We start from the raw sequence: 22,120 nt of genomic DNA, 5'->3' as shown, positions 1-22,120 counted from the left end.
TCGTATGTATTGACAGATACATTATGCAGCACCTTTGTAAGGCTCAATGCCTTACATGTTAATCACATAAATGCTTAAGACCTTAGTTATGACTCATTTTTGGATGCAGACAAGGAGTGCACAAATATGTATTATGGATAAATACGTATGTCAATGTGTTTAAGAGTCACTAGATTCACCATTCCTCAATTCCCCTACACTCCCTATTTTTCTGTACCTTTCTGTACTAAGCTGGAGGATCTCTTGCTGGATTGGGGTCATAGCACTCGCCTTGGTTCCTTGCTCTGCCCAATAATGACTAAAGGCACAGGTGGACAAAATCCTGACCTTAAAAAAGTCCATTATAAAAACATCCATTGATTTCAAAAGGGCCGGGATTTCACTTCTTTCTTTCCCGTGGTGCTCGGGTATTGCTGCAAGCTCCCTCAGACATATCCAGGGACCTAGGTCTCTTGAGTACTTGTATTTTATTTACAGACATGTAAGACCCACAGGGGTCGCAGAACTAGCAATAGGGGAGTGAAGAGGTCATGGCTCTCCTACAAAAACTCTATCCATTACTGGGCACATAGCGATAGGTCAATCGTGGGGTCCCCAGAGCCACGTGGGAGATGTGTCTACATATCTGTGCAGCTTCCTCGCACACTCTGGCTGTGTTGGAATAACTACCTGTTACAACACCTCTATAAATGCTTTTGTATAATAGCGTGGCTATGTGAAGTAAGTCTCCCTACAGACTTCTCTGACATGCTCTTCTCTTACCCACTCTTCGGATGCTTTTGACAAACATGAGTGAAAACAGACTCTTGAGGTGTGGGGTTAATTGTTCTCCCTTTTCTGTTTACATAAGTACTCCGCAGCCTGAGAACTGCTATTTCCAGAAATATATAAATCAATTAAAAGTTTCATATCCCCACCTCATGGATAATTTCAGAGCCTGAATCATCTGTTTTGCAGCAATTAAAACAAAGGACACTTGTTTGAATGCATTGTTTTCACGCTAGAAAGCCCTGTCTGCCTTCAGCTGTCTTTACCAACTAGGAATTCAAGAAGAAAGAAGCTATTAAAGTTTCCTCTACCCAGTTTAAGTGTGGCACAACATACATTCCCAGCCAACTTTTCAGACTAAACATCTTAGTAAATTCTTCCTGACAATAGTTAGTGACAAGCATGTCAAAAACAACAAACTCAGTCACATATAAGGCTTATCAATAATTTAGTCTTTTCCCCCCACGAGAGACTGTGTTTTGCAATAATGAAATATATGATTTTAAAAATAAATAATAGGCTGTTGTCAGGCCGATTGTAGCTAGAAGTTATGAATTTGATTGATTGATTGAACATTTGACTTCATTCTCTCTAGCAAGATCAAAGCGAAACTCTTCCATTTGCCCAAGGCCACTTGCAATTTATTTAGAGATTGTGTTCATATCCCAGCAGGTAGCAATATTGGACTGAGGTACACAGAAAATCAGCTCTTTGAGGTTTTTTCTGAGTCCAAGGGATGCAACAAATGAGATTTTTTTAGTTCATTAAATCATTAACCACTTAATCACTAAAAACCACAACATTAGTTGTATTTTCCATTAGCTAGGGGTAACAAGGAAGCAGTCATGGTGCTGAAAACTTCTGTTTTAACATCCGTGCCTTTGTCAAATATGACAAGTCTGTATTTTTTATTTATATGGCTATTTACCCCCTCCCCCTTTTTTTGTTTAATTAGCATGGCAGGAGGCAGTGACACCCAAAAGCGACAGGCATATGAATCGCAATGAGAAACCCTTCCAAGAGAAATATGGAGAAGAGACATACATGTGCATGAAAGCACACCAGTGATGTTTATGTAGCAAATATTGCAAATACCCTAATGTAAAAAAGCCCCACACAAGTCAGGCTTATGTGAAACCTTCAGCCACCATGAGACCGAGCCAGTATCAGATGCTTTTCCCCCCCCTCTACAGAGATCGCTCACATGCTGCCTACAGATTTTTGCAAGGCTTCCAAAAAAAAGGTTTGGGGATTAGCAGTGTTACAAGAAACAAAACCCAAACCCAACCCGGAAGGGTCAGTGCAGGCAGCAGCTTGTTGGCAGCGATGCAGACACATGCAAATCAGCAGCGGCTGCACGTGGGACCTCAGCGGAGGCTGCCAGCAACAAAGAACCTGCAGCCCCAGAAAGCCTGTTCAGGCACAGAGATAAGGATGAATGAGCAGGGAAGGAGGACTTCCAGGAGTCAGGTGAGCCCATCTCAGGACAAGGGAGCAGGTTGGTAGCAACAGGAATGATCCCATAGCAGTCCAACCGACGATACCATGCTCTTTTCCCAGAAATAGCAACCTGCTAGCGAAGGGAAGGAGTGCCACAGCCAGCAAGTCCAGACTAACAGCCCAGCCAGAGCTTTCTTCCTTACCTACTACAGGCTCCATAGAAGGAATAAATGTTTCAGAAACCTTCAGTTCTCTTTCTTTGTACCATAGGTTGTTCTATAAATCTAAGATGGTGTGATATCAACGGATGTTGGAAGGGACCTCCCGCAGTCCCGCAGTCCTTGCTTTTCAGCAGTGTTTTCTAGCCATGCAATCTACACTATCCACAACTTAAACTACTGCCACTTACTCTTTCACTGTTTCTAGTGGATCCCAACCTGTGACAACACTTTGCCTCACATCAAGCTCTGGCGAGTATCTCTGGTACTTTCTATGACAGCCTGCTGCAAAGCATTACCCAAAGCTATGTTTTTCTGCATATTATATGTACTGGCCTCTAATTCCCAGTCTCCACAGTGTCCTTTTACTCCTGACACACCCTGCAGTAACATATCTAAGCATGCTTCGGTCACCCAAGCCACAGCCTGCACTCCCAAGAAACTGGTGGTGATGGGAATGACAACACAAATGGACAGTAAGCAAAGATTTCCATGCCAAGCTCCCAAATAGATGCAGGACAAGAAGTGCTAAATACAAACAAAACAACAACAACAGCAGCTATGCTGGCAGACCTCTAAATATTTTTCCTCTAGATGAAGGTCATGCTGTTTGTGAGCCTAGAAAATTGATGATATTTTTAATTACTAATATTTTTTTAAACGGAGTTTGTTCCTTGGTGGTGCCATGGCAGACTACAGCTTGGCCCCAAAGCTTGTCTCCACTCCTGCACATCCCCTTTGTTCTCTTTCACACTTCCTGTAACCAGTTTCCCTCCAAACCAATAAAAAGCACAGCCCTTCCATCTGATACATAAAAATCCAAGCCATTACAATTATATTTACAGCTCCAGTCCTAGCCTTTTTCACTGAAATACACGGGTACACAGGTTAACAGTTGTTTGGCTGCTGAGAAGCTTCCATAGGAAAACCAGTACACAAGTATTTGCTCTAGCTGAGCATAATGGCAGATGCCTAGATTTCAGCATTAATATTGAGAATATCAGCTGCTTGCCCTGTAAAGGGTCTCTATTTACTAATTTTATTAAACCTCAGAGAACAGGCTGACTGAAAAAGTATCCTGAAGTATCTTGGGCACTTCCTTTTGGGAGACAAAGGAGAGAAACAGGAGGAACTTGTATTCCTCTGGCATTTATGTCTGTCCCATTGCCACTGTCTCAGCAAATGCCATTCTAGATGGAGCCACCTAGTTTGTTGCTTGACAGTGCATAACTACCACACCAAAAGACAGAAGCCAAATGTCTGAACTCTCAGATCCAGCGAGCAGATAGCGCTCTTCAACAAGTGGAGAAGAAACAGGTTAAAAGACATACCTGTCATGTAGGAATACTTCTCTTACAGCCCTTTCCAGCTACTTCTTGGCTCTAGCTTTCAAAAATCTAGAAGACCATTTGATCTTCTTTTCCAAGACTTCAAAAGCTCCTCCTCAGTATTTTGGCAGAAGGATCTACTGCCTGGTCCAAGACCCTTGTAATAGCTCCTGGGGGTTCACAGGACAGGATTGCTCAACCATGGCTAACAGGAGCAGAAACACAGAATTAGTGATCCAAGTAGCTTTTTTATTTTATTTTATTTATTTTTTTAATAAAAACTCTACTTGTAAAAGTGATTTCACAGTGAGAGCTGGAAATGCAACCATGCATTCCCAATCCTCCCCTTCCCATTTCTCCCAGTCATTAGGGAGAGCAAAGCTATTCCAGCTGTGGAGAAATACAATTAGACCAAGCAACACTGGGTGCAAATTGACTACTCCAGACTGGAGGAAAGGAAAAAGGAAAATCTTAAAGCAGTGGCAGAGTGGTTTCTCACATATAATAGCTTTCATGTAGTATGGAGCTAAAAAGGACAAGTAGCGAATGTTTTCACAAAAAGCAAACATTAATAGTGTCCTGTAACAGTCCGGTACCATAAGGGGGCAAAGGTCCAGCTAAGTAACTCTTCAACAGCCATATAAGATGTATACCAAAGAATACACGAGCTCTACACAAAATACAGCTCCTTACAGTGATCACCAGTCACTAGAGGGCATTTATGTCCATGAAGCTGTCAGACCCAATTTTTCCACTGAAGGTATGATTAGTTAATGAGGCTTGACAGTTCCTAGAGATCAGCAGCTGAACATAATCATGCGGAAGCAAACACGTAAGCACAATTAACAGAGTTTTTCATAGACTTTCACTCTGAAACGTTGTCTGAGTTACAAGAACAAGCCTGGCTAGTTTTCTTTGTGGCACAGCCTGAAGGCGAGGAAAACTAAAAGGCTTCAGGGCCCCACGGCAGAATTAGTGAAGATTTAACTCCCCCAGGATGAAGGGATGAAGAGCACAGATTCAATTTGCTTAGAAAAATGACCTGAAGAGACATGCAGACCCTGGTTCAGAAAGAGGAGCCTAAAGTGAAGATTGAAAATAGTATTTTGGATTGCGACAGGTATGAAACGGTCCGTCTGGACACCTCACCTGGTAGGAAGGTCATCAGGAGCTTGCACGCATGTTCCATGGTGTGATGACTTAGATATCTATGTTTCTTGTATGAATCATTTTATTTAATAATATAAGGGAGGACAAAGCAGCAGATGAACCAAATAAAAGGCTAAGAACTGCACAAAAAATGCCTTGAATAATTTGAAGGAGACATGACAGAAGCATGTCAATCAAATTATTACTTTTAAAAAATTGTATTTCCACTCCATCTGATTTGCAAGACTAACTTTTTTGATAAATGTCAATGCCCAGGTGATTAAGTGAAGAAAAGGAATCAGACTAGACTATAGATACCCTCCAGGACATGAAGAAACTACATGTGTTTAGAATAATTGTTGGAGCGCTAGATAACAAGAGTTTGCCATCATGAAAACTCTCTCAACACTGTCTTCCCACCATTAAACCACGGTTTGGTTCTAAGCTCTTTGCTGTGATTTCAGTGACAGATTGTAAAAAGGAACAGATTACAGGTGTTAAATACAGGTCAATCTTCTGCACCAACACACTATTGTAAGTCAGTCTAAGTCACACAACTGCAGGGATTAATTCAGAAAGAGCCTTCCAGTAGTGAGCAGAGCAGATCCAACTTTTGAAAGAGAAGAAAACTCTTAACCTCACAGAAAGTGGTGGAGTGACTGAGCAGGTTTTTAATGGAAGATTCCAGCACTTTTCCCATTCATGCTGGAAATACAGTAGCTTAGGTTAACAAAAACATAAAACAAAATGTTCTGAATACACCAGACTTGAATCAGTGTTTTAAATTTACTCTCCCTTTTCTCAGACATGCTCATCCATTGTTTGTTCTAATGTGAATAAATATTCTGAGTAGGAAGAAAGAAATCAACCACTGAATCATGGAGCAAACCTGAGCAAAAATCACGTGGCCTTCAAAGTTACCTCTTACTCAATGAAGAAAATATTAGGTCTTGCTAATGACAAAGGACTAGAATCATTTTAGTCCTGCTGGTCTAGGACCACAAGCAAGCCAATGGCAGTCAGGAAGTTTTATTACACCAAACGGTTTTGCCTCTTCTTAGAGGTCTTGCTTATATACTTTGGCATCAAGGGTACAGAATGGAAGGTAAAGCTCAGCATTGAAAGGGCAACTACCAAACATGAGACAGATTAAGCAGCAACATCTGCTCTCTAGCTGGTTTACTCAAATGCATTAGTTATTGCCATACACTGTGCCTCATGAACACCACGTCATCTTCCCCAGCTGGGTTGTTTTGACCCCTTTCATTCCAGCTTTCTGCACAGGTACCCTGTGGCCAAAGGAAAGAAAATCTGGAGTTCTGGATTCCCTGCCTGGCTCTGAAGCTCTCTATAAATGCAAAAAAAAAATAATCCAGTACAGAGAAGAGTTTTACAGCTGAAACTACATGAAGGCTGTTCAACATTCAGTGTCCAAGAAGGAACAAGCAAGTGTAAAGCACAGCTTAAATCAAGGAGCTACAATTTCCATCCAGAAAAAAAGAAAAAAATCATAGACTTAAGGTCTGACAAAAATTCCTGAGTAAAAAGATTATTTGAAGTTTTGCAACTGAGGAAAAAAAAGGAAGAAGAGTCACAGCGCACATCAGTGAGGTGGAAGAAAGCTCTGGTTATATATGTTGGCAGAGAAATGGTAATTAATGACAGTCACTCACATTCTCTGCCTACTGCCAGCAACAGTTGACAAGCTAAAATTGGCACATAGTGATATGCCAAAAAAAATGCTGCATGTATTGGCAGCTCTTACTTTTCCTCCTGGTATCCCCCAGTAGATGAATTTATTTTTAGTTTTAGACATTTTAGATTTCCCTGCCAGTCTCCTGTTGTTGCTTTGTTTGGTACTATGGCATGGGGGGGTCCTAGCACAGGTTCCCAGGCATTTAAAAATGAATAAATAGAATAATACAGCTGTAGCTGTACTGGGAGGGCAAATTCAGAGCAGTTCTTCATGTTTATCCCATGGCAACGGCTGGACTTGTTTAAGCAGTCATCTTAAGCAGGTAAGGCAACTCAGAGCTATCTCCATAAAGACCAAGTCTTACAGCTGCAACTTCAACACGCTTAACCATCCAACGAAGGATGTAGCGCAGAGTTAAGCCTGTAGGGAACACTACCCATCTGAAAGCATGAACCACAAAATTCAGGTTTGGGATAATTGGACAGTGGAAAGTGCTAAGGAAAGTTACAGGAACCCTATGTAAAACTGATAAGGTGCGATGAGTGTTTCAGAAGAGTACTTCACCTTATTTAACTAAGGAAGCAGGAACTTCTTGTCAGGCTTGCTTACCCTTCCTATCTGCACACACAGCATCTTCCCTGTTTCTCACTCTACATGTCTGTATAATGATGCTTTCCATGTCACAGCTGCTGAAGGCTCCTCCTCTGAAGAGGATTTGCTGATGTGAGAATACAAAACTTCATTAATTGGTTCAAATCAGAGCCACAAACACAGCTTATTGAAGGAAGCTGTGTTTGTGTAACAGAGCCAAAATTGCCCCTTAACATCCGTAAAATGCCCTGGAACCCTCAGATAAAAGGTTTTGTAGAAGTTGACAGAGTGATAATTAAAGCTGACTGCTCTGATTTCAGCCAAAGACATCCTGACCTCTAAGTTCAGGCAAGGAAAAGCCAATAGTCAAAGCAGACCCAGATAGGTGCTGTGTTAACCGTGAAGCTACAGCAACGTATTACAACAGCGGAGCCCACGGTGGAATTCAAAGGTCTCTGCTTCCCCCACATTGTGCAACATAAACCATGTGGGGCTACAGCTGTGAGGCTGGAAAACCAGCCACTGTGCTTGTGCTGAAGACCGGAGAGGTCAGCAACAAATCACCACGTAGGATACACCGCCAGTCTTTCCCCTTTTGTTTTGTTTTCCAGAGCACACGGAAAAGAAATCAGTGAACCTACAAATGTGCTGATACGACCTCTTACATTGTTCCCTTGGGCTCAGACACCAGTGCTGCTATGAAGTAGCTCTGCGCTGGCATAGCATTGCTGTATTGACATGCAAATGAGCAAAAAACAATCGAGTATCTTCCAGTGCTTATTAATGCCTGATTTATATATATAGGTTTGTTTTTTATATGTGTGCTGTATTTACTTTTGGATGTTTTCTTAGTCCCCCAGAATAACTTAGATGTATTCCTGCTTCAACTGCTACCATTTTTTCCCCAGCTGATTTACAGCCTTGGTGTTTGTTTGTTTATATATACATATAGATGTGTGTAAATTCAGCTTACTTTAGGAATAGGAATATTTTAAGCAATTCAACAACAAGAAAAAGCATATGATGATTCTTTGAAATTCCTTAGTGTAAAACAACTGCAGCTGCCCCTGTCTGGCTTGAAAACAGTCAGAAAATCTGAGACCTAACACCCAGCAGTGATTATTCAGGTCCTGTGAACTGACAGCCTGTGTGTCATTCAGGAAGACAAAAAACATACAGCATTTCCCCCTACTTTTGTCTCATCAGGGATGAGCTAAAAAACCCTCAATAAGTTAAACCTCAACTGAAACTTCTACTGCAAAAACTGTTCTAGAAATGCCTTTTTATGCATAGTTTTTAATTGTCCGGGTTTAGATTCCTCTTGAGTCTAAAACAACACCCAAGCCCCTTCTAGCAGACATCTAAAAGAAAAACACTGAAATCTTCAGTGACCTTAAGTTACAATGAAGAGCAGGGTTTCCCCAGTCTTCCTAATACCAAAATCTTGATTATGTCTGAGGAGACGCTGAAGTTCAGGGAACAGTTTACCTTGGAGATGCACAGTAGATAAATCTTTTACATACAGGCTGTAGGAGAATCAGAAACACATTCATTTAATATGGTAGAGCTGAAAAACTTTTTTTTCCCCTGCATTATACCAGCAAACATTGGAAGCAGTGAAATGCAACAGAAATGCTCTTCAATTGAAAAAAATGGTTCATATTTAGGTGCCAATAAGTATGTAGGTAGGACATGGTGAATGCCATGAGGTACTGTCTCATAGTGACATTTCCACTCTCCCTGATGCTTGCTGAGCACCATCTCTATTTTCTTCCACCTGTTCCCACCAAAAAGGTAACTTTTCTACATTTGTGTCAATTATCAAAAGGGAAACAAAACGAGCATTGCAATAAGCTCTGGGTCAGGATTTTCACATGATCTATCACTTCATGCAAAGCTAAGAAAACATTTTTAAAATTTGGCCAGCAAAAGGACCTCATGACTAAAACATGTATTTAAAGGCTTCTCCATTTTTATTTTTGTTTTATATGTATATAACACTAGATATTAAAGTACCCAGAATAGCTGAAAATTCTATAATTGCCTAATAATAGCACTTATTTTAACATCCTTGGATATATATAGGACCTTGAGTTTCACATTCAGAGAGAGTTTATTTTGTTTAAACCACAACTGTGGTGCAGTGGTCCAGACAGTCCTAATTTATTTAGCTTAGGAAGAAAAAAAGTGTTTTCATCTCCCAACATCTTCAATAAACCCATGGTTTATTGCTAATACCTGACCTCCATGAATCTAATCCCCAGGCCCAACAGAGCCATTGATTACCCTGAGGTTTTCAAAAAGCTGGCAGCCAACAATTCCTCCAGAGGATGAGAGCAGATAAAAATAAGGTGGGTGGGGTAAAGAGGAAGGGGATGTTTCAATTCAGAGGATGCTCTGCTCAGCACAAATTGGCTTGAAAGAATGAGAACATAAACAACACGCCACCCTTGGCAATGAGCAAGTTAGTAAACAAAAATACTCCAGGACTTTTTTGCACCAGTGCCTGATAAATATGAGAACAGCCCTAGATTTCATTTAATGTTAGAACTGAAGTTGGATCTGAAAACAAAGGATAAGCATATTTCTTTTGACATTTAATGTTGTCTGATGACATACAACTTCATTGCTTTTTCTTTATGATGTAATTTTTGTAAGTGATACCAGTTGTCATCAAACGTCATAAAAGCCAGACTTGCCTCAAGTCATCAATATTTATTGTTCTGTTACAGCAGAGCCTGTTTTGAGTTTGGTGTGCATGGCTTTAATTGTTTAATGGAAGAGTTAAGCCCAGCCTTCCCCTAGTATAAAATATCAGTTTGAGATGGATCTGTTGACATGATGCAATTGAGATATTCTGGCAGCTGGTGCAACAAATGCCCTTTAAGAAAAAAAAAAGGGGGGGGAAGAGATGGGGATCCGGCTGGACGAGGGGATTAGTAACAGGATACCAACTGAGCCTTTTGCCTTTGGGTCACTCATTCAAATTCTCCTTCGGTCATGAGTGCCCACGAGCCCCCTGTCACTGTGGGGTCACTTGACCCTGCTGGCCAGGCCAGCAGGTGTCCCCAGCATTACACGTGGCATTAATTCACAACACAGCAGGTGAAGTCAGTAGAGACCAGAGGGAAACAAGCCTGCCCTGGAGGGGTGAGTCTGTTGAGATCTGAGACCAGTCTGAGCAACTGCTATGCCCATGATGGTCAAAGACACATCCAGCAGCTCCCAGAAAGAGCAGGCCCTCCGAGCAGGCCTCTGCTCCTTCAGTGGCTATTTGGAACCTCAAATCCTTTATCTGATGGGGTCATGGGGGGGGGGGGGGGGGGGGTCAGGTGGAAAGCTCCACATCCTTCCTTCTCTATTCCTTGTTCTTCCACAGTTGTCCAAACCCTACATATTGTAGAAAACTGTGCCCCATCCCCTAGAGACACTGTTGACAGGACACCAAAGGGACTGGATGGGACATCACATCCCATATGTAGCATCAGCCTCATGCAGACCCCTTCTTTCAGTCGCTCTCTAAATCTTTGTGCCTCCTATCCTTCTATTGAAGGGAAGTGGTTTAACTTCACTTTTGTTTCAAAGCTGACTGGAAGAAAAACCATTGGCTATATGCAGTCACTAAAGTGTGCACACATACAGAAAAAAAACATTTGAAAGAGATGGGGACTAGAGCAGTGGAGGTTTGACAGGGCGAGGAATGTAACAGAGCAAACATGACATTTTTGGGAAAAGCTCTCTGAGCTTTTGAGTCTCTGGAGAGCTGCATAAAATTCAGCAGAACAGCTGAAAGCAGGGAATAAAATTCACCTGACTTGTCGAGAGAACATTGTTCACAAAACTCTGCTAATTTGGCTCTTAAAGCACACAGACTAACTCACACATGCACAGGTTCAGACAGAGGCACTTCTGCTCGCCTGCCACATCCAGTTTAGCTAGGTGGGTTTTATTTTATTTATTTCTTTATTTATTGCCCACACAGCTGGTAGAGGGAGCCTGTAGCGGCTTCAGCTCGCATTTGTCTTTGTGAATATTTTATGCTGCCACCCAGGATACCAGTGCTAGATCACCAAACCACAGTGAAGCACAGGTGCTGTACACTTCAGATGTACCTAGGACTGCATATCCTAAAATCCTCTGCTCAAGATGGATAAATAAAAGTAAAATAAAATAAATTTCAAGATTTTGCATGCAGTTTTAATTGGCTCTCCAAGTCTCCTCACACATGGCATGAGGCAGACTGGATTTTGCTTGCAGGCCTGCAACATAGGGATGTTTGGTCAGGATCTATTAAAACTTGTTTTCATCACATACTCAGCTTTCTTTAGGAGCACTCTGAGGCTACACAGTTGTATTCATTTGTTATTTTGCATCTCTCCAGCCTGGGTCCTCCATGTACATTCATTAAGGAGAGCTCATAGCTTGTCTGTGAGGTATCACTGCAGATCGTACACAGGTAAACCAAGATGAGCAACAGCTTTGGGTAATTGGGGAGATCTCCAGCAGCTGAACAGTGTGCCTCCAAGTGGGAGGCCGCTCAGAGGCCAAGACCAGGACACAGTGAGGAGTCCAGCTCCTTGGAGGAGGCTTTTGGGAGAACAGTGAAGCTCTGACAGTCACCCAGGTGCCACCTTCCTAACTGTGCTTGGGACACTTTCGTACCCATGGGAAGTAATTAAGTCTGTTTCATTTATAGTTGACTCTCCTTCCATGGCTGTAGCTGTAACACTCTATTGGGGGTGTGACAGAGCAAGTCTTTGTGTTGAACTGAAGTGGGGACCACAGATGGGTACACCTGACAACAGCAGCCTCTGGGAAGGACACAGCACCAAGCCAGGATGTCAGTGTTAATGGGGTACAGGTTAGACACTGCTCAAGTCAGACATAATCAGCCTGTTGATTTAAGTCAGGGCAGATGCATACAGAACAACAAGGAGGACAATGTTCCCTACTATGCTTTCATGCCACTCCATTAGATACTAGATAAATGTTACTTGGCACAACAGCCAACCTTCACACTAAGAGGAAAGAAAAGTGAGGCTGTAAGATATCTCAGTAGAACATTTTCAGAAGAAAATTCGATTTTGTTCCTCAGATAAGCGGTTCTGTGTCTTAGGGATTGGATTTAAAGTTCAACCCATTATCTATGTGCAGAAAAAAAACAGTTTAGATCTCTGTTTAGTGCAGTAAGTGGTAACAATGTCTTCATCTAAACCCTCTGGCTGCCATGCCTTTATTCAGTGTTGGTCAAGTAGCTTGTGGCCCTTCTCACCTGGCTAGCCCAGCAAGACTAGTTTACAAACCCCTTGTTGGTTAGCACAACCTTACAAGGGCTACAGCTCAGGACAGAGATTACCATAGACCCTCTACTGAAAGACTCTTAACAAAACTTTCCTGCATTAAAAAAAAAAAGAGCAACAGAGTCCAACAAGAGAAAGGAAATAACACTCTTCATCAGACCTTTGTTAGTACTTACCAATTGATCCAGGGAATTTCACTTCCTCATCCAGTTAGGGGCAAGGTGTCAGTAATCAGTCCTCTCTGCACCTTCCAAGGTCAGATGCATGTCTTGTTCTGGCTCTCGACTCCTGGGTATTGACTTGTTTCAGAGAAGGTTGAGCTGATGTTGCAAGGGCCCAGAGAGCCCCTACACCCCACTGCCTTGTAGGCTGCCAAACCATCTCCCTGCCTGCAGCCAAAAATCTCAAACGTTCAAGAGGTAGACGTGCACCTCACAAGGTCTGGTGTGCTGGATTTGCAGGTGCTTTGCCAGCTGGGCATTGTAGACTAAGACTTTCATATAGCTGCATAGAATATAATGCTCAGTCACCCTTCTTTTCCCTTATGAAAGGGAGCAGCCATCCATATTTGCGTAGGAAACAGCCCCAACAAGTATAGGGACAAGCCCTTTCCCCTGTTATTTGAACAAAGCAGACAACAGCTGATAGCCTATAACAGTTTGGAGGGACTAACTTCAGAAAGAACACACAGGGACTCCTCAGTTTGCTCTCCTAAGACCACCCACTTGGCATACAACCTAGCATGATTTCAGCAAGGTTGCACCAGAGCGTCCCAACCCCTTACACCCTTGAGTCCAAACCTCTTACAGTCAGAATTGATGCACTCTGAAACCTGACTCCAGCAGCAGCTCAGCCTCCTTTCAAGCTCTCCTATATGTCTTCTCTGCAGCTGTGCCTCACCCCAGATGACCAGCACCTGTCTGAGGGAGTAACCCATCCCACCTGGGACCCTTCCCCATTCCAGCCCACTGCCTGGTGGCCTATGAGGAGACAACCTAGGTTTATCTGCCTTTCTTCTTTTCATCAGTAGTCTTTCATCATTTGCATTTATTGTTGGGGAAAAAAAGCATTTCTATCTTTATTGTTGTACCAACTGGTAAGCACACATCTTCGAGTAATTTGCAAGTTGGAGAGACCTGAGCACAGAGGTGGTGACACTAACTCTGTTGAGGCACGTAACTTTTCCCAGCTCGGAGCCTGAGTGCATTGAGCTTCTGTCTGCTTTTCAAAACCATGTAGTGACTCTTCCATCCGCTCTCATTTTCAAGTTTTCAACAGGAAGCCAGAGTTGTTTTTTGTTATTATTTAGAAGAGTAGCTGTAGAAGGCAAGGCAAAAAATATATTTATGCTGCTGGCTTTTCAGAATTTCAGATTTTTAACAGGAAAAAAAAACTGAGTAAAGAATATATCCTTTGTTAGAAGGACATATTCCTCTGGTTCAGAAGATAGTGCACTGGTATTGTTTTTTCAAATACTAGAAATGTTAAGTAGAGTCCCCAAGAGGAATGACACTTTTGTCATCAATTTGAATTTTGGTTAAAATGTTACAACTTTCCATTGCATTGTCAAAGAGAAGCTCTACCAGCCTAAAGGGAGAAAATAATGGCCACTTTCTGGTGCATAGTATTTTCCAGTTTTCAGACTCCAAACTTGCCTCAGTTGTCTGTCTCTATGGAGCTCTGTTACCTTGGGGAATGCATTTTATGTGATGCTGGAGGCCAGCCCCCGTGCAGGAAAGACTTAGTAGTTTGACATGGAAGATGCTAGATGAGGAGCTGGAAATGTGGGTTGGCCTTAAATGTAAGTTTGAATAAGAGCATGAATTAGAGATGATCTGAAAACTGGCTGCTCTTTGATGTAGCGCATTGGTCTATCCTACTGCCACAGGTCAGTCTGATTCCAGTTTGGTACTTCTAGTGATGGAAGGACATCACGTGAATTTCTGGTACTTACTGAAACATCATTCAGTAGAGGTGATAACTGGTCATCTATCATCCAAATTATTATAAAGATCTGTCTGGATTAACCATGTACAGAAAAGCATGTTGATTTTGGGTTGAGCGTTGTAGTAAGTAAGGACTCCTTGACTTGGTCTGTGAATATTACTAATGCAGGGAACAGGTAACTGCAGAGCACAAAGAGGAGCAAACTGCATTGACTGTTTTTACTTGTCAATAGAAATCAATGTTTTCCTTCCTGTTAAGAAATTGCCTCAGTGAAGGAGAGACTAAAATGTGCCAATGTGAGAAAATGTTATATATGTACCCTGCAGCCCCATAGGTCTGCTCAGTCATTTGGAGAGAGGGTGTATGGTAAATCTTTTCTTTGTAAAAAAGAAGAAAACTGATATTCATACAAACCTATTCAGCGAAACATCCTCCATCAAGTGCAAAGAAACTTATTTCCAAGTAGGTTTTTCTTCTTCCCATATACAACATTAGTAGCCATCACCTGTGTGTGGGGAGGCAGGCTACAGTGACTGTGGAGAGCTGATACAACTTGGAATGATAATTGGCCTTCACAAAAGCCTTTACTTAAAAAATGTGTTTACCCAATGTCAGTTTAATAACCCTTGCTTAAGAGGGCCTGCGTATGGCCAAAGACAGTGGTGTTTAATCAGGCTAAAGAGCTTTTTAAACATACTTGTGATTGGAGCCTAGTGCAGCGTGGCCAGCCTGCACGTAGAAGGCATGGTTGTGCAGCATGACAGGTGGGCAGAGAAGCAAACCACTGCTTCTTCTGCTCTGTGCTTGCAATCTGTGGGTCTGCTGGTACTCATTTAGTTCCTGACCTGGCAGTGCATCTGAAAGTGGGTCCTGTGGGCTAATTCCCTGCTGAGCACTGGAAAGGTTAGTTTATACTGGCAGATGCTGGCTCCGAAAGGTAAACAGTGTGCCCTGACTGCTTTAATAAAACAGACCTGTCCATGTTCACGTAGCCCTCACAGCTTCTTCAGATCCTTTCATTTCCTCGGATGATAATGGCTGAGTGCCAGCCCTCCACTGCCCAGCGAGCTTGTGGTTAAACCCACAGGAGAGGCTGGAGCACCTTGAAATGTTGATAGAGCCGATTCTGCTGAAATGTCCTGAATTTGGTCTCTATCCAAAGCATCACTGAGCTGGGCCGAAATACCATTAGACTGTTTCCATCCACATCCCTAATGTGCACACAATGAAAAGGAGTGAACAGCTATCTTAAGAAAAGATTTTTCAACCCCAAGAGAAGCTATACTCTGAGCAGGACTTGTTCTTGCTGTCAGGTTGTTCTGACCTTCTCCTGCTTTGAGGATTTGGTCCTGCAGAGCCCCTGGCTCATGCTCATCATCATGTTTGGCTGTCAAGTTTTAATTACCTTTTTAAAAAGTAAAAATCCAAAATTTCCACAGTCTCAAAGCCATTGTTAGCGCGAAGACTGACAGTTTCTCCCTAGACTTTGGAAGGAGGCCAGGCATGAGCTTGGGAGCCTCCAGCTGTGGCCCAGATGCCCAGTGGGCCACAGCCTCCCAGACTTGGTCCCTCTGCTTTGTGCCCTGCCAGGGAGAGGAAGGACACTGCCCAGCCCCAGCCCCTGGGCAGTCAGGGGAAGCATTCACCAGGCAGCCACACACACAGGTTAGAGCTGGCCAAAGGAGTTAGAGAGCTAGTGGAAAACTGCCCCAGCTTGATCCGTGACACATTTTGGAAAGAGCAGTTTGAGTTAAACAGCTGCTGTAATAATTAGATTTTTAAAGTTCCTACTGAAGGTATCTAATGAAACATTTCCCCATTTTCCCCTTTAGTCTATGGGTGCTTAACTTCTGCTGTTCTAGTGGCAAATGCATTTATATATGCTTTTGCAATGTGGTGTTAGTGACTGCCACCATGACCCAGAACAGTGGTGGTGCCTTCAGCAGTGCACCCACAAATTCAGGTGCACAAATGTGTATTTCGAGGTGCCTACTTTGACTGAAGAGGAAGCAGAGAAGAGTCCATGTGTGCTCCTTAATACTAAATGAAAACACAGTTCCAACTGAAATGAAACTGAGAAAGAAAGAAAAAAAAAGAAAAAAACAAAAAACAAGGAGAGTGACTCCCAGGGCTGAGGATGAGAAGGGCAAACCAAGAAAAGTCAACAAAATCAATGCTGAACAGACTAATGTTTCCAGGCATTTAAAGTCAGCCAGTGTGTGTGGAAGTGAGTGGTGTGTCCTGTCAAAAGGGATGCAGGACAGAGTTTATAACTTGAATCCCAGGAGCACACGGCTCACCACTAATCATTATTAATCTCCTTTGTTCCTTCACACAGAGGCGTGGGGCATTCTGGCTAAATACACACTGTGGCAGTATCCACCTTGGATCAACAATAAGCCAATGTTCCTGTAAACTCCTTGGCCAAATAATTACTGCGGTTTCCTGCAAGTAGTGCAAAGAGCAGGGAAAAGAGGTCTTCCATGAAGAATAGGAGACACTGACCTTCATGCAAATACTTCTTTCTTCTGCTTCATTTTCCCTACTTTCCAACAGTACGACTGTTTTAGACGGGTGGGTGAGAGGTTGTTTGGGAATGGAGGTGCTGGGTTTTGTTGTGTTTTTTTTTTTTAAAGAAATGTCTATGTAATTTCACAATTAGCCTACAGCAAAAATTAGCCCTTCATGTAGATTTGTACAAAAAAAATGGACTGTATTTGCAGGGACTGTAGTAAACATTTCTAAAACAGACGTAGCCTGAGGTGAAGCTATTCTTGTACTTGCGTTTAGAAAGCAAGGGATAAAAAATTATGAAACGAATCATTCCTGAGTGTTTTTAAAACTGTTAAATGCCTGTTAAAAACAGAGTCTCTGATCATGTGGGCAGATAGTGCATCCCACTATATCATGTTGCTACCTGGCAAAATGAAATGTAATTTAATTGACAGACATTTTCAGTAATACACCTTACGAGGAGTGAGTTAGAGTCTCATGATGTAGCCCTTATTCTTGGGAACAATCTTTACTCACCTGAGTAGTCCACCGTTTCACCTTTTACCAGCTTTAAGCTGGGGGGAAAATAAAGAATATCCATGGGATAAGTTTTTATCTTTGTTAAGATGACACATTCTCTTTGCCCATTCAAGAAATATCATCCTCTCTTATCACCCTCTCAAGGTCTTCAAGTACCTACATGGGGAAGAGATTTCTGATGGAAAAGGGGTCTTTAATCTAGCAGAAAAAGGCATAATGAGATCCAGTGATTGAAAGCTGAAGTTAGACAAATTCAAACTATCTTATCTAGGAGCTTGGTAGATTCCCCATCACTTTTGAAGTCTTTAAGAAGATATCCAGTCTTGATGTAAAAGATATGCTCTAGATCAAACAGAAGTTATGGGTTTGATGCGAAAATTATTGGGTGAGGTTCTGCAGTCTGTGTTACGCAGGAGGTCAGGCAAGGGAATCATAATAGTCCCTTCTGGCTTTAAAATCTGTGAAGCCCAAACACGACTTCAATAAGGAAAAAGCAAGCCACCCTCACGACCTCTTCTGCCCACAGAACTTTAATTTTGGAAACAGAGGCTGGTTAAAGCAGTTCATCAGCCTTACCTGGACTCTGCTTAGCAGAGTATTCGTAACACCTCAGGTTCTTTCAAAGAAAGAAATTTGAAAACAGTCTAGTTTCTCTTTAATAAAAGTAGTTGGAAAACGCTGACTGGTTTCTCAACCAGCATACAGCTATTTCTTTTCAAAGCAAAACAACTTTGTTTTTTCATTTGAAATTTTCACAGCAAGTCTTTCACTTTGTTTCTCATAATTTTATGTATCTATTTATTTGATGCTCCTTGTAACATATTCTTGCAAATGAGAATTCTGGGACTGTTTAACTGATTAGACAAGATTCATATTTATTTAACAACATTTGTACAGTTGAGAAGTGGGGAATAATTAATGTCTTATTATCACATTATTTTTATTGCTTTTCTGCCATTCAAATAAGTTAAGAATCAGCTTTCAATCTGAGTGCACCACAACCAGCTTGCCCAGCTTTATATTGAATCTTCAATCTTCCTTAAATTGCCAGTTCTGGGAGTCATGTGAATATACATAAGTTTTGATATTTCTTTTTTTAAAAAATAATCAGTCGTGGCCATTGCCAATAAAATTTGAAAATGTGTTACTACTCCCTTCTCCCCTAAAAAAAGACATAAGTAAATAGCTAAAGGAATAAATGTCTCCAATTACTTTTTTATCTTATAATTTTAAAGCAGGTCCCCTGCTCAGCCTGGTGAGAATCCCTGACTGGCCATTTCACAGCCAAAGGGGGAAAGCAAGCCAGTCTGACTTTGCACTTGGATGGATGAGGACCATTCATATAGCTGAGCAGGAGTCTTCAAGAAATCTGCCCCTCACCTTTCCTCTGGCTGTGTGAGATTTGCCAAAATTCATGCACACCTTGTGGAGACAGGAGCTCAAGCATTTTCCAGAAGGATTTCAGTATCTCAAGCCTCAGCCTGTAATGCCTTCATCTGAAGGGGAAGAGTAAACACGGGCAGCAAGGTGGGCAGAAGCTCAGGGCTTAAATGCGCTTAACTGCCCATGCAGACCTGCGCACGCTGGTAGCAGCAGGGTCTGCATATTGGCTGTGGTGCAGAAGGCGTGTGAAAAATGGCAATAATATGTAAAAACCTCTTTAAAATCTCCAGTCCTTAACGAGGCATGGACATCCTGCAGTCTCTCCAGCTCTTTTCTGTTGTCATCTCACTCCAAACTGTCACAAGATGTCAGTGTTTTCAGATACTCCTGCTATAGCTGAGCAAACAACCTCTTCGTGCTGTCTGGCTGACTTTCAATGGCCTAAAATCCATCCATAAAATTGAGCCATAAGGTTCACAGCAGAGTGGCAATACCACAGAGAATTCTGGGTGTAGGGACCAAAACTGAGCTGCAGCCTCCTGCAGTGGGACCAAGCCACAGGTGCTGTTTCCCCTTGGCCCTGGGGTACCTCCAAGGCTCCCAACACTCGAGCTCAGGTGGGTGATGCCTATTTGGCGTGTGGTGTCCCCGTGGAAGTTCTCAGAGCACTAATGCAGCAGGGTAAACTGAGCAGAGGAGATGTGGCAAAGAAGCAGACAGCTCCTTTCCATGCGTGGTTTGACATGTGCTACAGGATTGCCCTTATGGGGGGATCCTGGAGACTCGGAGATGGTCTGTGCTCTTGTCACAGCCCCCTCATGCTGGTGGTATGACAGAGAGAGAGATGCTGCTCTAGGACCTGTTTGCTCCTATCAGGCATGATTCAGTGAGAAGAAACAAGATGCAGGTGGGAAAAAAGGTGTTGGAGGCAGCTGATGTGATACTGTCTACCAAGATGGCACTTGGGCAAGACTTGGTCCCCATTTCTCCAGCAAATACAGAACATGTAACTTTCCATCCACTGCTGTTCCTATCACTCTGAGGCACCGGGGTTATAAGCAGTGGTGAAGCCTTGTGCTGAGAGCCCCAGATCTTATCCTCCCACTGACTCCCTACTAATGGGAAAGGCCACTTTTAAAATTTAAGAGTGGCACTTTAACATGAAAGGCATCTACATTTACAGAGCTATCTTCACTGTCCCCATAAAATCAATACACGTGCTATAAAACCAATAGGGGCTGTATAAGAAAATTTTCCCATGTTCTTTTTGGCAAATTTGTCATTCTCAATGCCCAAAGTTTTTTAATAGAGACCTTTGTGGAATCTGCCTGGGAGGACATAAAAATTAGCGTGATTTCAGAAGGAGATGCATCACCGGGAAATGACTGGTCCCGTTGCATACAAAACTCCTACAAAAAATAAATAGGTTACAGTAATGTTTGCAACTCAAACAAATCCATCTGAATTGAGGCTTTCATATTAATTCCAAGGTATTTATATTGGAGTGATGCTCTAGCTGTGGGAGAGGACAGCTGATTTACGCCACAATTCTTGCCACCAAGGTGTCCTGCTGCCTCACCAGTCACACCTTTTGCTGCCACCCCAAGCTTTGGATTTGATTTCCCTTGAGAAAGAGAAGCTTGTGTTCACATTCCCCATCCACCTGCATTGCCTCAATATAGCATTGTATGTTTCCTGCTTTTTTTTTTTTCTCCCTCCCAGATCTGCTCTCATTGAGTGGCACAGAAGAAAAAAAAAGCCCACCTCCTACTAAGAGGACTAAGACCTGGGGAGCCAGTGTAGAGGAGAGGCCGTTGCCTCTAAAGTTCAGAAATAAAAATGACTCGTTCTTTTGAGCTGCCTGTTCCCTGATGTGACACTGTGATCAGTATCAAATGCTTGGTGGCAAGGATTTTTGTCAAGCTTTCCCAGCTAAAATAGATTTAACCTACCAGTTGCTCTTTGTGGGTTTAACAATGTATGTGACAATAAAGGGCTGCCGCCACTGCATTGTTAACACATGAATAGTCCCAGCTCTCTGTATTTACTATTGTGCACTGCCGATTTCCAGGAAGGAGTGTTTGGCTCTAGCGATTGATACAGGTCCTGCTTTGCAGAGGGAGCTGGATCAGCCCCTCGGTGATTAGTCAATGCGGACACACTGTTGAGATTTAATTGAAATTAAGACAAGCACCTGATTCCCTTTGAACTGCTGGCTGAGCTTCTCTCCTGTTGAGGGATGGTGCCTGGGGTTCGCAGTTTGCCATCGCCGCATCTGGTTGCAAGGACTTCACCCTGTGGGCAGAAAACTTGCAAAATTCCCAAATCAAGGAAGAAATCCACTCCTTGATAGCATTTTGTGCTCTGTTCTTGTCTGGGGCTGGCCAACAGCACTATGGGCAAGAATACCAGGCAACCAGGAGGCAACCAGTATGTTCTGGCACCCTGGAAAAGCATGGTCAGATGGGTCTGGATGAGAGGGAAACTGTGAGCATCCCTGCAGAGGTCAAAGCTCCCAGGGGACTCCAGTGACCAGGAACACGCTGCCCAGGTGGGACAGGAAAGTTGCTCTCAGGTGCTGAAATAAGGGAAATAGGCAAAAGCGCCAAACACCCCTCCATCCTGGAAGCCTTCTTGGCTTGCGTTTTTCCTGGTTCCATTTCCGTAATGATCAGCCACTTATTATTAAATCAGAGCTGCTGGGGAAATGGAGTTAAATTAAGGGAGATCAGAGGCAGGAACGGAAGCGACGTCTATATAAATATCTGCCTATATTATATAGAGTACTGTAGTTAATCAATTCCGAGAACAAAGAGCTTGGCTTGAACTAAGAAGCAGCCCCAGCCAAGTGAAGGAGCCCTGCTGTGGTAAGCAAGCAAACAGTGCTATCGACAAGGAAAATGTTTCTAAAGGCTTCTCCCACTGAAGGAGTTGAAAACGAGGGTTTTCAGCCCCTGGGGCAAGCACCATCCCCTGGCTGTTTGGGCTCCTGCTTCTCTGAAGGTTAGCGAACGTGGGAGCCAGATGAGGGGACAGCAGCTTCTCTTAACCGAGGCAAAAAACTTATTGATTATACGCTCAATGAAAGGTCAAAACTCCCTTTGAGGGTCACCGCAGTTGCGGCAAAGCCCCAGCCCCTCTCTCTGTCTGCAGAGTGTTTCGTGCCAGTCTCTCCAGGTGGACACCTGGGGTAAAAGTGAGCTGCAAATGAGCTAATCATCATTAATGTGTCGGTAGAACCTGCCAGCCTGACATCCCTCCTAATGG

General features: G+C 42.8%; 1 protein-coding gene across 2 annotated transcripts in view; it reads right to left on the bottom strand.

Annotated features, from left to right (window-relative positions):
• Positions 1-13,321, bottom strand: part of HABP2 (hyaluronan binding protein 2) — a 73,450-nt gene extending 60,129 nt beyond the window's left edge. For both annotated transcript variants that reach the window (XM_040563795.1, XM_040563797.1), the window contains exon 1: positions 12,667-13,321. The gene's annotated coding sequence lies outside the window, so the exon portion shown is untranslated. The remainder of the gene's footprint in view (positions 1-12,666) is intronic.
• Between the last annotated feature and the right edge of the window lie 8,799 nt (positions 13,322-22,120).

Source organism: Cygnus olor, chromosome 7 (assembly GCF_009769625.2).
Source record: "Cygnus olor isolate bCygOlo1 chromosome 7, bCygOlo1.pri.v2, whole genome shotgun sequence".
In the NCBI taxonomy this organism is placed as follows: Eukaryota; Metazoa; Chordata; class Aves; order Anseriformes; family Anatidae; genus Cygnus; species Cygnus olor.
The sequence above is the reverse complement of the archived record's forward strand: the minus strand, read 5'-3'. Positions and strand labels throughout refer to the sequence as shown.